The sequence below is a fragment of the Neophocaena asiaeorientalis genome, unplaced genomic scaffold (assembly GCF_003031525.2).
Source record: "Neophocaena asiaeorientalis asiaeorientalis breed wild unplaced genomic scaffold, Neophocaena_asiaeorientalis_V1.1 scaffold205, whole genome shotgun sequence".
Classification (NCBI taxonomy): Eukaryota; Metazoa; Chordata; class Mammalia; order Artiodactyla; family Phocoenidae; genus Neophocaena; species Neophocaena asiaeorientalis.
The window spans coordinates 1,938,569-1,954,520 of NW_020174369.1; positions in this window are offsets into that span (position 1 = coordinate 1,938,569).

Genomic DNA, 15,952 nt, shown 5'->3' on the forward strand with positions numbered 1-15,952 from the left:
GGGGTAGGGAGTGGGGGAAGGGCAAAAACACCAAACCACAAAGCAGAGAAAACAGATAGGCCTTTTCGTTTTTAAACAAAGCACAAAGGCTTGAGCAGCTACAACAGAACAAATGCACGGTAAAACACCTACTATAACGCACGTTTGTGTTCTCTCTCCTCCCCACCCACGCTCAGAGGATCCTATGGCAAAACAGCTAATGTTTATGAAGGCCCATTATTTGCCAGGCACTATACTATGAACTCTTCACATATTATCTTAGCCAATCCTTCAGTCACTTGAAGAGTTAGATATTATCATTAGGTTCATTTGACACATGAGTAAAGGGAGGCACAAGCCAGTTTTGTAGTCGTCCACGGTCACGTGGCTAGTAGGCAGCACAGCGCACAAGGCAGGGTACAAGCCTCTCTTCTCCCCAACTTCACTCACAATCCCCCTGGAGGTCCATTAGCTGGGGAATGGTTACACAAAATGTGGTGTAACCATACAATGGAATATTATTCAACCATAAAATGGAATGAAGGATTGATACATGCTACAAGGTGGATGAACCTGGCAAACAACATGCCAAGTGAAAGAAGTTAAACACAAAAGGTCACTTTAGTGTGTGATTCCATTTACCTCCAAAATACCCAAAATAAATAAATCCAGAGAGATAGAGAGCAGATCAGTGGTTGTCAGGTGCTGGGGGAAGCCAGGGAGGGGGGGAACGACTCTTTAATGGTTACAGGGTCTCCTCTGGAGGAGATGAAAAGGTTTTGGAACTAGATGGTGGTGATGGTTGAACAACATCATGAATATAATAAACGCCACTGAATTATACATACTAAAATGGTTAATTTTATGTTATGTGAATTTCACCTCAATTTTAAAAAGAAAAAACAAAAAGTCAGAAACAACTCTCCCAGCCAGGTGCCACACCCTGACTTAAGCCTCGTGGGATATGCTAGGGACACTGAAATTCCAGGCTAAAGGGACAATCCAGCCTTAACAACCAGATGAAGGCGTAGACTTCCCAGAAGCAGGACTCTGGGTTTCAGTGGCAGCCATTTTATGGATTAAAAACTGTACATGCTACTACCTGATGATTCGTACTTTAGGGCATCTTAATCAGCTTCATTCAAACTACAAAGCACTGAAAACAGGCCATTTGTCAACAAGGCAAAAAGGTTTGCAATAGTACAGACCAGGGGTCTTAGTTTCCACATCAGTAAAATAGTAAGACCACCACCAAGTGTGGAAGATTTGGAAGATCAATGAAATTTGGGCACTTAGGAAGCCTAGCTCAATCTACAGCATGCTAGTTTCATGTAAGAAAGGAGGAGACTTAACTGCTTATCTTTACAAAAAGAAACAGGACAAACACAGCAGAAAACAATGAAGCTGTTTTTCTACACGGGGAGATCCTGGGTCGTAGAATGATGGACGGACCAGGTAGAAGGACAAGGCAAAGGGCGATACTTCTCAGAGTACAGCTTTTTGTTTAATTTCCAAATTTGGAAGCCTATTCATGCTCTACATATCTGAAGAAAGTAAAATTAAGTTAACAGGGATAGGAAGTGGGGGAAATGCTAAAACTGCAAGTGGATGGAAACAAATGAATCCAATTGTATGTCAGAGACACATCATAAGCACAAGCACTGAAAGGGTGGGAGACAAAGAACAAATACGAATAGCTTAGGAACACAGTTTGACTGTTTACACTCGGTCTTGAACAGGATTGGGGCAGGGGGAGCTAAAAACAAACCTCAAACTCTTTTCAGTAGGCTTTTTTGGGTAGTGCTATGGGCAAAGCAATTATAAAACTATTTTAGATGTATTATAAGATTGGACAAGGACGTACATTCTTTAATGTTCTTGGGAGCCAAGATTCTCACTATTCAAGAAGAGACATTAAAATATGCAAAGAGGGAGGACAGGAAAGACAACTATGGGACAGACTGGAAATTGGAGATTTCAGGGTAAATTCGTGGTTTATAAAATATACATGTATCTGTATATGTGTATACATGCGTTTATATGCATATGACTTCCCAGCCCTGTCCACTGAACAGGTCAAGGAGCAAAGATAACCCAATGACAACATGACACCTAAATACCTAGATTTTGGTTTCTACTACCACTCCTCAGTAAAAGGACCCAGGGTTTCCTGGAGAAGTGGGTGATTCCAGAAATGGGGCATGGCAGGTATAAGATGAGCCCAACATATCTTGTTGTTCCAGAAAGTAATGAAGTACTCACAACCAGCACCAATGATAGGAGCATGTCACAAGGATACAGACGCCATCTTGGAGGAGCTCTCACTGGCCAATTCTGAAACAGCTTAAACACCAATATAATTTAAGGAAGGTAAATAAATAATAAACCACTGAAAAAATGGGAACCCATACTGAAAACAGACAGATAAACGTGTGGGGGAAGAAGGGAAGGCTGTCTTGTTGACAGTAGAGCAGATACTATCTGGTAAATACAGAGGAAGTGCTAGAGTATAAAAACACATTTTGCAGCCATCAGAGTAAACCTTAGCCAGACAAGAATCATCAATAAATGCTAAATCCAGGGAAATTTTTCGATGAGAAGCAAGCCGTTCGTAGGTCTTAAAGTGTCTTCTCACTTGCTATTTGTAGTTGCAAGGGGAAAATTTGTGATCATACGATGGAGACATCGAACCACACCTCAATTAAATTATCAAAATTAACATTAGCAAAGACGAGCAAATGGATATCCGGTGATACCCCAAAGAAGACCACATTATCATGCAGCATCCTGGCCAGGAATCTAATCAGAACATGCATATAAAAATGCAGAGAAAGCCTATTCTTCAAAAATGGCATAACCAAAGACAAAGATGGGCTGTGGAAATACTTTAGATTAAAAGAAACAAAACAGGGCTTCCCTGGTGGCGCAGTGGCTGAGAGTCCACCTGCCGAAGCCAGGGACACGGGTTCGTGCCCCGGTCCGGGAAGTTCCCACATGCCGCGGAGCGGCTGGGCCCGTGAGCCATGGCCGCTGAGCCTGCGCGTCCGGAGCCTGTGCTCCACAACGGGAGAGGCCACAACAGTGAGAGGCCCGCGTACCGCAAAAAAAAAAAAAAAAAGAAACAAAGCAGTTACAACTACTACATGCAATGCTTGTACCAGATCCTCCTTTACTAGCGAGAAAAGAAATGCTACAAAAGAAATGAGTGAGCCAACTGACAAATTTGAATATGGATGGCAAATTAGGTAAAAATATTATTTCAAAGTTAAATTTATTCGATAACTTTCCGATGGCTATGTAAGAGAAATCACCTATTCTTAGGGACTACACTTAGGGACTACAAATATTTAGGTATAAAGGGCTAAGCTACATGCACCATTCAAATGATTCAGGAAAAACAAATCATATACATATGTATATGTACATGCAGCATACGTGTGTGTGTATCCACGCATATACACAGAGAGAGAGAATACACAAATGATAAAGCAAATGTGATAAAACAGTAGCAATAGGTGAATCTAAGTAAAAGGCATAGAGTATTTTTTGTATATTCTCATTCTTTTACATTTTTCTGTAATTGTGAAATTATTTCCAAATTTAACAAAAAAAAAGTTTTTAAAGCCTAGGTCAGAACCGAACACACACAGGGATGCAACAAAGCCAATTCTGGTCTCACTCGTCTTTTAAAAAGTTCAGACCCATTGCAGCTCCCTAGATGGCATGCTTTCTAATTCCCAAGGCTACATGAGTTTAAAATCAGTTTATGGCTGTCAGTTCTTATTATAGATTCCAACTTCATCCTGTATCTCCCCGGAATGTTTGACTTGACACAAGTCTGTGGACCAACGTTGTTTCTTTCGAGCAGGTGTGTTTCTTACTGAACTCTTGACTTCCCCTCCAGACTCTGCCTCCATGCCAGGAATTGCCCCCCAACCCCGTCCCAAGACTTTTCACCTACTGGCCCCATAGATCACTGCAAACTCCTTTAATTACATAGCCAAAGTCGGCCTTTGTTGGACCATCTCCCTCCCTCTGCATCCCTGGGACTATGACTTTAACCTGTCAACCCTTTTTCCGTTTTTTTTTTAATATGTCAAGGGCTAACTGATCTGATCTAGCCCATTTGGGAACTGCCTAAAATGTGCTCATTCTGTACATCTGTTCTTTTCAGGAACAAGAAAAAAGGAAAGAGAAAGGTTTCGCTAGAGCCCAATGGCAACACTTACTTAATTCTGCCAAGGGTGTCAGAAGTGCAAGCGCTACAGAAACTTTACCAGAATGATATTTCAAGATACTACATCTCTCCCTCTACTGTTAAAATACCACCATCCTCACAGCAAATGCAAGGCCATCACTTGCTTTGACCAAACCCTTCCAGAATACTACTATATTGATAGAACGTATCCCTGGCTTTAAAACTCTAAAGGCCACAAAGTTGACAGATTAACAGCCTCACTACAGACCCCATCAAAACTGTTTTGCCACAACTGTGTGTTTCAAGAAAGGAAAGAAAAATCACAGAAGAAGAAGACGTCTCTTGGCCTGAGAGCTCACATTCATTGTGTTGCTCGTCGGTTATGTCCACCTGACATTATGAAAAAAATAAAAAGAATTCAGGCAGCTTATAGAAAATTTTATAGAAAGTCATTCTCTAGAACAGGATAAAATTAATGAATGAGGAAAACTGAAGTGAATGGGGAACAAAGGATTGGAAATGAAGGTAGAGGCAGAAGCAACGATAGGCCACCGAGTTAAACCTGTACGGTTACAGAAGATAGGATGTAAATATATGAGATTGCTAGAGGCCAAAGCATAGAAGGAAATAGGATCAGTTACAGGTTCCACAAAGTCCATGCTCAAATAACCTTAAACCAGAAACAGAATGAAAAGGGCCTACAGGCTTTCATAAAACCAACGCTGTGTGGTCCCATGGACATTAACATCAGCACTGTCTCTATAGAAAATCCAACAGGGAATTTTCAATGTCCCTTAACTTATGCTGAGAATACAATACTAAAGTATAATAGCAGTAATACTTTTGAATAGGGTCAAAACAAAGAGACTCAAGTCATTTTAAATGCTCTTTGAAGAAAGCATGCTTTCTTTTCTTTTAACTAAATTCAAAAATAAATAATTGGAATCTTATTATACAGCTATCTGGTGGTCTGGCATCTCTAGGGCAAATCTAGAATTAAAAAACCTACATGGGACTTCAGACTATCCTACAAAGCTACAGTAATCAAGACAGTATGGTACTGGCACAAAAACAGAAATAGAGATCAATGGAAAAGGATAGAAAGCCCGGAGATAAACCCACGCACATATGGTCACCTTATCTTTGATAAACGAGGCAAGAATATACAGTGGAGAAAAGACAGCCTCTTCAATAAGTCGTGCTGGGAAAACTGGACAGGTACATGTAAAAGTATGAAATTAGAACACTCCCTAACACCATACACATAAATAAACTCAAAATGGATTAAAAACCTAAACGTAAGGCGAGACACTATCAAACTCTTAGAGGAAAACATAGGCAGAACCTTTTTGACCCACCTCCTAGAGAAATGGAAATAAAAACAAAAATAAACAAACGGGATCTAATGAAGCTTAAAAGCTTTTGCACAGCAAAGGAAACCATAAACAAGACCAAAAGACAACCCTCAGAATGGGAGAAAATATTTGCAAATGAAGCAACTGACAAAGGATTAATCTCCAAGATTTACAAGCAGCTCATGCAGCTCAATAACAAAAACACCAACAACCCAATCCAAAAACGGGCAGAAGACCTAAATAGACATTTCTCCAAAGAAGATATACAGATTGCCAAAAAACACATGAAAGAATGTTCAACATCAAAGCTAGGTGGTTTGTGACCACCTGGAGGGGTGGGATAGGGAGGGTGAGAGGGAGGGAGATGCAAGAGGGAAGAGATATGGGAACCTATGTATATGTATAACTGATTCACTTTGTTATAAAGCAAAACCTAACACACCACTGTAAAGCAATTACACTCCAATAAAGATGTTAAAAAAAAAAACCTACATGGTCCATCAGTTTACTCGTCTGTAAAATGGGATAATGCTGGCTATAATTCATGGGATTAAGTGAACAGGAATAAATGAAAGCTATGTAAAAGTACTCTGGGGAAAATAAAATGCTATGCTCCAGAAGGCAGGCACTGTTATTACTCAGGTATCTGTCAGCCTTCAGCAAGGTGATAATAGGAGGAACAGAATGTGTTTCTTTAATCAAACTCAAGGCTCACAAAAGTCAGAACCAGATTTCAGCAATATTAAAGGAATTTATGTGACAGCAGTACGGCATACTTAGGAACATTTCATTTAACTAATGGATCACACAGTTTCACTGAGTATTTATTGCACCATGAAACTTCATTACATAAACTAATAGAGTATCAGAAAAAAATGTGTATAAGCTTAAAATAATTCCATTAGCGTTTTCAGTACTTGGAGCCCCACTTCTACCCAATGTTCTAAAATCTTCACCTCTGATTTTACAAAAATGTGTCAGTAAATGGCAGAACCTAAAGCAATAAGCTGAGGGGCTGGGTTGGAATCATGCCTGACTCTCCCACTCACTGCTTACATACATTTAGGCACTCGAGTTACTACTAAACCAGTCTGAGCCTCAACTTCATCTATAAAATGGGCATCCTGTAGTTCCTACTGAAGAAAAGCCACTGGAGTGAAGACATCAACCTATGTCTATTTACAAACTAAAAAAATAGGAGATAGTTTATTACTTTAACATGCAGATTCATAGTAGCACATGTATATAAATTTTTTTAACATCCCTCTAGGGATGTTAACACCCTCTAGGTGGTCACAAACCACCGAGCTGATCTCCTCGTGCTATGTGGCTGCTTCCCACTAGCTATCTATTTTACGTTTGGTAGTGTATATATGTCCATGTCACTCTCTCACTTTGTCACAGCTTACCCCTCCCCCTCCCAATGTCCTCAAGTCCATTCTCTAGTAGGTCTGTGTCTTTATTCCCATCTTACCCCTAGGTTCTTTTATTTTTTTTTCTTAGATTCCATATCTATATGTGTTAGCATACGGTATTTGTTTTTCTCTTTCAGATTTACTTCAAACGTATATAATTTTATATCTAAAAATTCATACCCTGCTGCTAGGTGCAAACTTCAAATATGATTCGCCAGTGGGTGGTGACTATTAGCAGGTGACAGGCGACCACCGCAGTGATTGAACAGGGCAGCGGCTGGCATATTTCAGGTTCTTTAAAAATGATGGTAACCCAGCAATCACCCCAGGGCTGGAAGCCAGTGATAACGGCGGTCCAACTGGGAGACTGCTTGCAACAGCAGAGCTACTGAGTTTAAAAGCTTATGCTCTTCAAGTTTTCTTTCCAAAGATGTCCTAGATAAATGAATTTGCATGAAGAAATAGTAAAAAAAAAAAAGCAAATATCCCCAACTCCTTCAGCACACAGCTGTTAAATTACAGATTCTGTAAACCAAATCAATTCTACATACATTTCTAAGCACCTACTCTGTACACAGCAGACACTGGGCTACATGGGGGAGGTACAGAGAGAGACGAATCAAGGCCTGGTGGCTGCTACACTTTCCCAAGCATGGGGGCTGGCCTCAGGTGGCCTTCTTACCTGTTCCCCAGCACTAATCCTAAAATGGCACCTCCCTCATCACCTGGCTTTTTAGCCAATGCCTGTCCTCATTTTAACCCCACTCTAGCCACGCGACAAGGCGGGGCACGCTGTCTGTTTGCTCTTGGAGACTGAACGCCCTCTGCTATCATCCCAGTTCCCTCCACGATGTGTCTGAGTAACCTGGAGCTGTTGCTGTTCCCTGGGGTCTCGCAGGAAGGAAAGACAAGTATTTAACGAGGCCCTCCCAGTGAACGGGATTTTAACTAAATAAACATCACATTTGGCAGCTTCACCTGCTGAGTTACCTAAAATATATACCACCATTATCGACTCTCCTTTCCACAAGCTGCATTTCATTATCTTCAAAGGTGACAGTGGGAAAGAGGACCACACAGGCCAACATCTGTCAGTGGCAAGCTGGGCGAGTAAGCAACAGATGTCCCCATGCTGCCTGGTTCCCAGGGTGGCCCTGGGTGGCGGCTCATCCCAAGGAGGTCCACATCCCAGTACCTGTCCTGATCACAGGGGGCACCTGCAACAGCCCTTCCTGTTGGTCCCACCCAAGGGAGGTCTTGGCCCAGATGTCACCCTCTCCCTGCCCAGAGACCCAGGAGACAGGCATTGCTCTCTCCCATCACTGACATCCCATTTTAATTCTTCTCTCTCTTCTCAAACATCAATTTTTTTTCCACCTTCCTTTGGAAAAAAAATAAAAAGCCCATCAACTTCCTTTGCTTCGCTAATGATTTGCTAGTCCAATCTCAATTACTGTAAAATGGGATACACAGATAGCTCAAATTTCCTCCACAAAAGGATCTGCACTTGACAGGAAGCGACCCAATTTCCACAATTATCTCCCTCACAAAATCCATCCATAACAGTGATAACCACAGGGCTGTGTTTTGCTCAAGCTGTAAATGGGGATAGATGCTTGGACAAAGGAGCTCTTCTTTCCCCGTCGTTTCCTGATTTGTGAATGTATTTATTTGAACCTTCTCACGGAAACCTAAAAATTCCATCACACTCAGCAAATACTGAGCAAATCGCCAACATGGAAAGCTGTCGCCCCTCCATGAAATGCCCTCCTCACTGTTACACCCTGCAAATATCTTCGACTCTAAGTTCAAGCTCCCCTTCATGGGGAAGGGTTCCCTGACCATGTGCACCCTTCGCCTGGAGCACCATCCTTTAGTGATGAGTAATGCAGGGCAGAGGCTCCCAAGCTCTTCTGCATATCGGAATCACCTGAGGATCTGGAACGACTACTGACTCTTGGCTTTCACACTGGGATTCTCATTTAACTGATCTGAGCTGCCACCTGGACACTGGGATGCTTAAAATCTCCCCAGGTGATCCGAATATGCAGTAACATATACAGGAAACAAGCATAAAGGTAAAGGGAATTCACATGTGATTTCAGGGCTGGCATGACCCATTCCCTCATCCCCCACGACTGGGCCTGTTATTGAATTCCCCTGAGCCTGAACACGTCCACGCAAAATACGATGACTCTGAGAATAGGCACCAGATGTGGTGAGTTTATTAAATGACATAATCTATTTAAGATACTTATCACATAGTGTTAAGTGCTGGGGACAGTCAGGAAAATGCCCCCCCCACCAAGATGCCTATGCCCTAATCACTGGAATATGATTTAGATAATTTAGATCATGAGAATCTGGACTTTTGAACTGATGACATCACAGAGAGACCTTGCCTGTCTTCTGCATTTGGGCTGGATGTGAATCTTTGGGGTCCAGAGGTGGACTGGAATAGACAGAATAATGCCCCACCCCCAAAATGTCCACTCCCTAATCTGTCCCAGCTGACTGCACCAGAAGTCCATTCCTTACCCAAGGACAATTCACTGGCTGACCAGAGCCACAACTTGGCCTGGTAGGAAGGGTTAGATCCAGACTGGATGTATGAGAAGACAGGCATATTCTCTCTCTCAAGAATCTGAACTCATTAATACAGATTCTGTCCAGGAGTAACGGGGCCAGAAGTGAAAAGATGCACAAGCTCTGAGGCAGCAAGGGGTTGACCGAGCTGAAGTTATGACTCCGTGAAGTGAAGGCTCGCAGAAGCCACCAGGCAGAGAAATACATATACAATTAGGGAGTGAACAATGTCCTGCGCAATGGGAACAATAAGATACCCTGGTCCCTGAGAGACATTCAGGATCCTTCCTGTTTTGAAATCATACCCGAGTCTCTGGGATGCCAGGCTGTACGGCTCTTCTGAGATTCTAGAGACACTCTTCCTCCTGCAGAAATTCCTGCTGTGCATGGCCTTACAATGCCACACCCCTTCTTCCTGGGGTGGGGTTTGGAAGGGGGGGGCTGTAAAAACTAGCCTGAGGCTCACTCTGGTGTACTTACATGTACCTCGCATCTGAACCCTTAACTACATCACTCTTCACATCTTGCAGCTGGCAAAGTCATGAGATCATGAACGTCACCGTCTCCCAGACTGGCCTTGGGTTTTCAAATCATGGCTCCACTGAGTACCAGTTATGTGAGCTTTGGCAAGTCCCTTGAAGTCTTTGGGTCTCTGTGAAGCTGGGAAGTTCGTACCTTGCCCCTAATGGTTGCTGAGTAGCATAAATACGATGATATATGCAAATTGCCTGGTGCTACAGGAGAGATTCATTCCATACTGTTTGTCTTCCCTTCCCTCTATTTCATCTGCATATCATTCTTAGGAAGGAAGAGGGAGAAATTTCCGATATTTATTTCCCATACCATATACATATTAGTTTTTCGATACATATGCGTCAAAATGAAGCAGGAAACAATTACCAAGAACGATTTCTGCTGTGATATGAAATCTGATATGTTAACCTGACTCTCAGGCTCTAGTCCAGCACATCTCCCCAGACTCACAGCTCAGTCCACCCTCCTCACAGGAAATACACACTATGGCCACACTAGGTTGGTCGTAGACCCTAGAGCACACCTTGGTGACCCAATGCCACACCTCCTCACCTAATCAAACTCAGCCCACTCTTTCAGGTCCCATCTGGAAACAGATGACAAACTCTAAACAGTATTATTGCCAAGAATTAATACAGAGATTATGTACCCAAGGGTGGGCTGTGTTGAAGGGGGACCCTGAAGGACAGGCCAGGGTCCCAGGGCTAGAACAGCAGAACTGTTACCTCTCCGAGGCTTGAAGGGGTGAGAGAAGGGATGCGCGACTGGAACTGAGAGGGGACCCAGTAGAAGAAGTTGCCTTAAAAGGAGCGGTGACCTTCAGTCTAGGATACAGCAAGCCCAGGGCAACCCAGCCAAGAGAAAGTCTAAAAGCCGATCAAAACACACAGACTTGGGCTTCCCTGGTGGCACAGTGGTTGGGGATCCGCCTGCCGATGCAGGGGATGCGGGTTCGTGCCCCGGTCCGGGAGGATCCCACGTGCCGCGGAGCGGCTGGGCCCGTGAGCCATGGCCGCTGAGCCTGCGCGTCCGGAGCCTGTGCTCCGCAACAGGAGAGGCCACAGCAGTGAGAGGCCCGCGTACCGCAAAAGACAAAAAAAAACCACAACAACAAAAAAACACAGACTTCACTCTGCTTCCCGCCCACCCTTCAGCCTCCTGCTAGAACTCAGCAATGGCTAATTCCAAGAAGAGGCCAAGAGGCCAGGAAGCCCATGGATGCAGTCCACCCAGGTTAGCCTTCCTCCCAGAGGGAGGAAAGGAGGCTGGAGGGGAGCAGAGTGCTCTCAGGAAGGGCAGGCCGAAGACAGCCAGCTCAAGGTCCAAGGGCAGCCCCTCCTCCGTGAAAAATATTCTGTCCCAGACCATACTCTTCAACATTCCTAAGGAACTTCAAAGACTACATGTCGCCTTGTGACAGAGCATGAAACAGAAGGGAGAAACAAAGAAAGGAAAATATAATTGCATTTGTGATTATACCACTATGTGCTACATTCTGTGATAAGCATTCGACATGCCTCATCTCATTCATCTTTACAACCTGGGGAGGTATTATTATCTCTGTTTGTAGTAGTGGAAACTGAGGCACCAAACTGATGAAACATCAAGCCCCAGGTAGATCCAGATCTAGAACCCAAGTGCATCTGTCTCCCAGTATCACAAAGTTTCCATAAGTCCAGCCTGCTGTGCATACATTGTCATTTTCTGATCTACCTACATCTTGTCCCTTGATGAGTATGAAGGCCACCTGAAGGCAAAGACCATCTTCTATTCCTCTTGCATCTCCGTTTGCCCCTGTGCTAATGAGATGCAAGCAAGTCCCACATAGAGCTGAATAAATAAAATCACAAAAATCTTTGAAATCTCCACAATCCTATTTTTCTTCAGTTTAAAAATAACCTGTTTTGCCAAACAGTCAGAAACTTCTTTTCCCTCTTTAAACAGATTCTTTTTTTTTTTTTTTTTAAACACACATCTCATATTGGGATTCACAACTCATCACTCCTGCAAGAAATACCCCCGGGCTCCTTGTCTATTCAGGCAAGCACTTGGTAAATTTGGAAAGCAGTTTAGATGAATTTCTGCCTGCCAAGTACAAGGATTCTGGGTAGGCTTCTTTTATACAAAGTTTGAAAAGAAATATTATGCTCGTTTCCTCAAGTACATCCAACAATAGCTTTTTAAATGGACTCTGGTTAAAGTCTTTATTACTAATAAAAAAAATCCCACAAAATGATTAATAATACAGCCATGCAGTTCTGTGTAGCTGACGTTATGTGTGTGTAATGTTACCTGGGTGAGTGTTTCTAAAACCTCCAAGTGCCTTTCTGACACTTCATCGTTAACTCCTTTTGCCTTCTCTGCGGCGTACCAAAGGTGAGCTGGCCTGAGCTCCACGTGGAGGTTGAGGCCTGAGGCCCAAACAGCTCACTTCCTCTGTTCCGCACTTGGCTCCCATTTTAATTTGATGGGAAGACAACAAGCCTTGTCAGAACACAGCAACAGGGAGAGGAAAAGATCTCCAGCTTCTCTTAGGAGGGTGCCCTCAGGTCTCCCCTTTTTCTCTGAGCGCATTTGACACTTCCTTTCTAACGACTGTCACCGGCTGCCAAGCACTTTCCTGTCCGCACCCTCATTTCATCTTCATGACAACTCAGTAAGGTGAGTTTTGCTGTCCCTATTCTGCTATGTTTGCATAAGAAGAGATGGGCCAGCAGTTTCTCAGCCGGGAAGTGTTGACAATAGGACCGGAATCCATGTCTTCTGGATTCCAAGATCATTTTTTCATACCTTGACTCCTAGATCTACATCATGCTTTCCTGTAGATTATCTAGAGTTAAAATTAATACTGTGGGGGTGGGGATGACGGTGGGATGAGAGTAACAGGGCAGGACCCTTTTGCTAGTATGGCTAGTAGGTTAGCTGGTCCCATCCCTCCTCTCTCAGCCCCAGCTGGTAAGACACACCTTCTTTGTTTGCTGACTCTAGGCCACACCGCTTCCCCTGTCTGATGAATCTCTGTACCTTTGCACAGCCATCTGGGCCAAAGCCGGTGGGGTCACTGACCCCAATAAAATGATACCTTTTCCCTCTCTGGAGGGAACTTCAGCCTCTAGTCATTTAAATTTACAGTCTAAATTAGTGTTCATTCGGGATAAAAAGATCAAGATAGAGATAACAATATTAATATTAAATGGCTTCCAAGACCCAAATTGGTAAATGAAGGACTCCAGATTTTTAATTAGGTGTATCTCTAAAATGTGAGCCAGTCTCCATTAGGTGCCCATTAACTGGAAGTTTCCAGAAAGCAACCAGCTGGTCCTGCAAAGAGCCACTCACTCGACATTTGTGATTCTCTAGATATTACCAGCCAATATCCGTCCACGGAGGAAGGGATATATGATCAGAGGGAGCATGAAAAGATCTCTTCCCTCAGGAATTCCAGGGGGAAACACGCACAAAAAAATCAGCAGTTAAAAGTGGGGACATTAAATACTCCTTTGAAAAATTTCATGAAAGCTATGTCTGAATCCCTTGCCCCAAGCTCAAGTCAAGAACTTAAGATGGGAATTTAAAAAAAAAAAAAAAATTCAATAGCGAAACATAACACCCATATATTTTAAAAGTACCACTTAAAAACTGTCAGTATGATGTACAATGACTTTTCACCTCCTTTTATCCATTTTGTTGGCACCGTGCCATGAAATTAAAATAAGAAGTTGCTTCTAATAAAACCAGGATTCTACGGCTAAAAGGTATGTTCACCTTTGTGTGTCCAAATAAAATTCTCTTAATGCCCTTGGAAAAACACAAACTAGAAATCTGGATCCTCATTTGAAAGACTGAGAAACTGGGGCTATGAGGAGGAAGGTGACTTACCACTTACTAGAAGTGGCTGTATCCAAGTTAAAACTGAAGGCCTTGGGCTTCCAGCCTTGAGTTTTAAAGCTAGAAAGGATCTTGGATATCATCAAGACCATGGCCTAGAGTCTTCATTTTTCAAATGAAGAACTGTATCTTAGAGAGGTTGAATGGATTGCCGGAAGTCACTCAATTAGTAAGTTACAAAGAGCAATTAGCCAGGTCACCTGATTCCTAGTCCATTTCTGACACCACTAGGGTCCAATGTGTACACCTGTGATTCGTAACATGAGCTACAGAGAGAACTTCCATATGATTTCATATTATTAGACAATTTCTAACGTCATTCACTTTTACAAAACTCCTGTTCCAGGAACAAGTTGTTTTTGAAACATTTCAAAAAGCATAAAAGAGCCCTTTAAAAGAATTCAAGGAGAGTAAGACTTCTGCCCGCATTATAGAAGGTGCCCTCTGCTCAGAATTTACCAAAACTGAGCTTCGCAGGATGACATTCTAGAAACTGTTTCCCTAGAACCTTTCAGGCAGAGGAGAGAGAGCGCTCAGGGAACTATCTCCTACCCAGGGGAAATAACCTCAGCATGCTACAAGCAAATAACAACCTGAGCAAATTAATTTCTAATAAAGAGCTCTACTCAGAGATGTTAAAAAATTAAATTAAATGTTACATTACCCATGTGATCAGACTGTGAAGCACAGCTCCTGAAGAGACAGCTGTCTTGGACCTTGTGGGAGCCCAGAGCCACCCCGCAAAGAAGGAAGGGCAAAGTTCACAGCTGGGAATCGTAATCAGGAGTTTCGGTGATTGCCAGAGAAAGGGGTTTGGCAAGGTGTGATCACATGGGAAGAAACTAAGTGTTCTGCCATGAACACCAATCAGGGCAAGGGGCATTCAAACACAGCTCGACTCCCACCTCCAGCTCCAAACATATTTCTTTACCCGTTCAGTCAACAGAGTTTAACGTACTGACTGCAGGCTGTTTGCCATGCATTGTTCAGTTGTGGTAACGTGGCTTATGTCCTAGTGAAGGAAGACAGACAAAAATGTATAAATGCAGGCAGACCTCGGAGATGTTGTAGGTTTGGCTCCAGACCACCTCAATAAAGCAAATATGGCCATAAAGCAAGTCACGTGAATTTGTTGGTTTCCCAGAGCGTATAAAAGTTATGTTTACACTAAAATGCAGTCTGTTTGGTGGGCAATACCGTTAGGTCTAAAAAAACAACATACATATCTTAATTAAAAAACCCTTTATTACTAAAAAATGCTAACCATCATCTGAGCCTTCAGTAAGTCATCATCTTTTTGCTGGTGGAGGGTTTGAAATAACTTCGAGAATTACCAAAATGTGACACAGAGACATGAAGTGAGCAAATATTGCCGGGAAAATGGCACCAATAGACTTGCTCAATGCGGCGTTGTCACATACCTTCAGTTTGTTACAAAGCAGTATCTGAGGGCTTCCCTGGTGGCGCAGTGGTTGAGAGTCCGCCTGCCGATGCGGGGGACGCGGGTTCGTGCCCCAGTCCAGGAAGATCCCACGTGCCGCGGAGCGGCTGGGCCCGTGAGCCATGGCCACTGGGCCTGCACGTCCGGAGCCTGTGCTCCGCAACAGGAGAGGCCACAGCAGTGAGAGGCCCGCGTACCGCAAAAAAAAAAATAATAATAATACATAAAAAGCAGTATCTGAGAAGCACAATAAAGCAAAACACAATTAAACAAGGTAGGCCTGTATGCAGTATGTCAGATGTTGGGAAGTTCTGGGAAGGAAAATAAGGCTGGAGAGGGAATAAGAAGTGCTGGAAAGGGGAACATTCTCCAGTGAGTAGTCAGGGGAGACCTCACTGAGATGCCACTGAGCACACCTTTTAAGAAGGTAAAGGTGACACCACGCAGACTTGGGGGAAGAGCATTTCAGAAAGAGGGGACAGCAAGCGCCAAATCCCTCAGCAGAAATATGCCCAGCATCTTGAAAGAGCAGTGAAGAGGCTGTGTAACCGAGCAG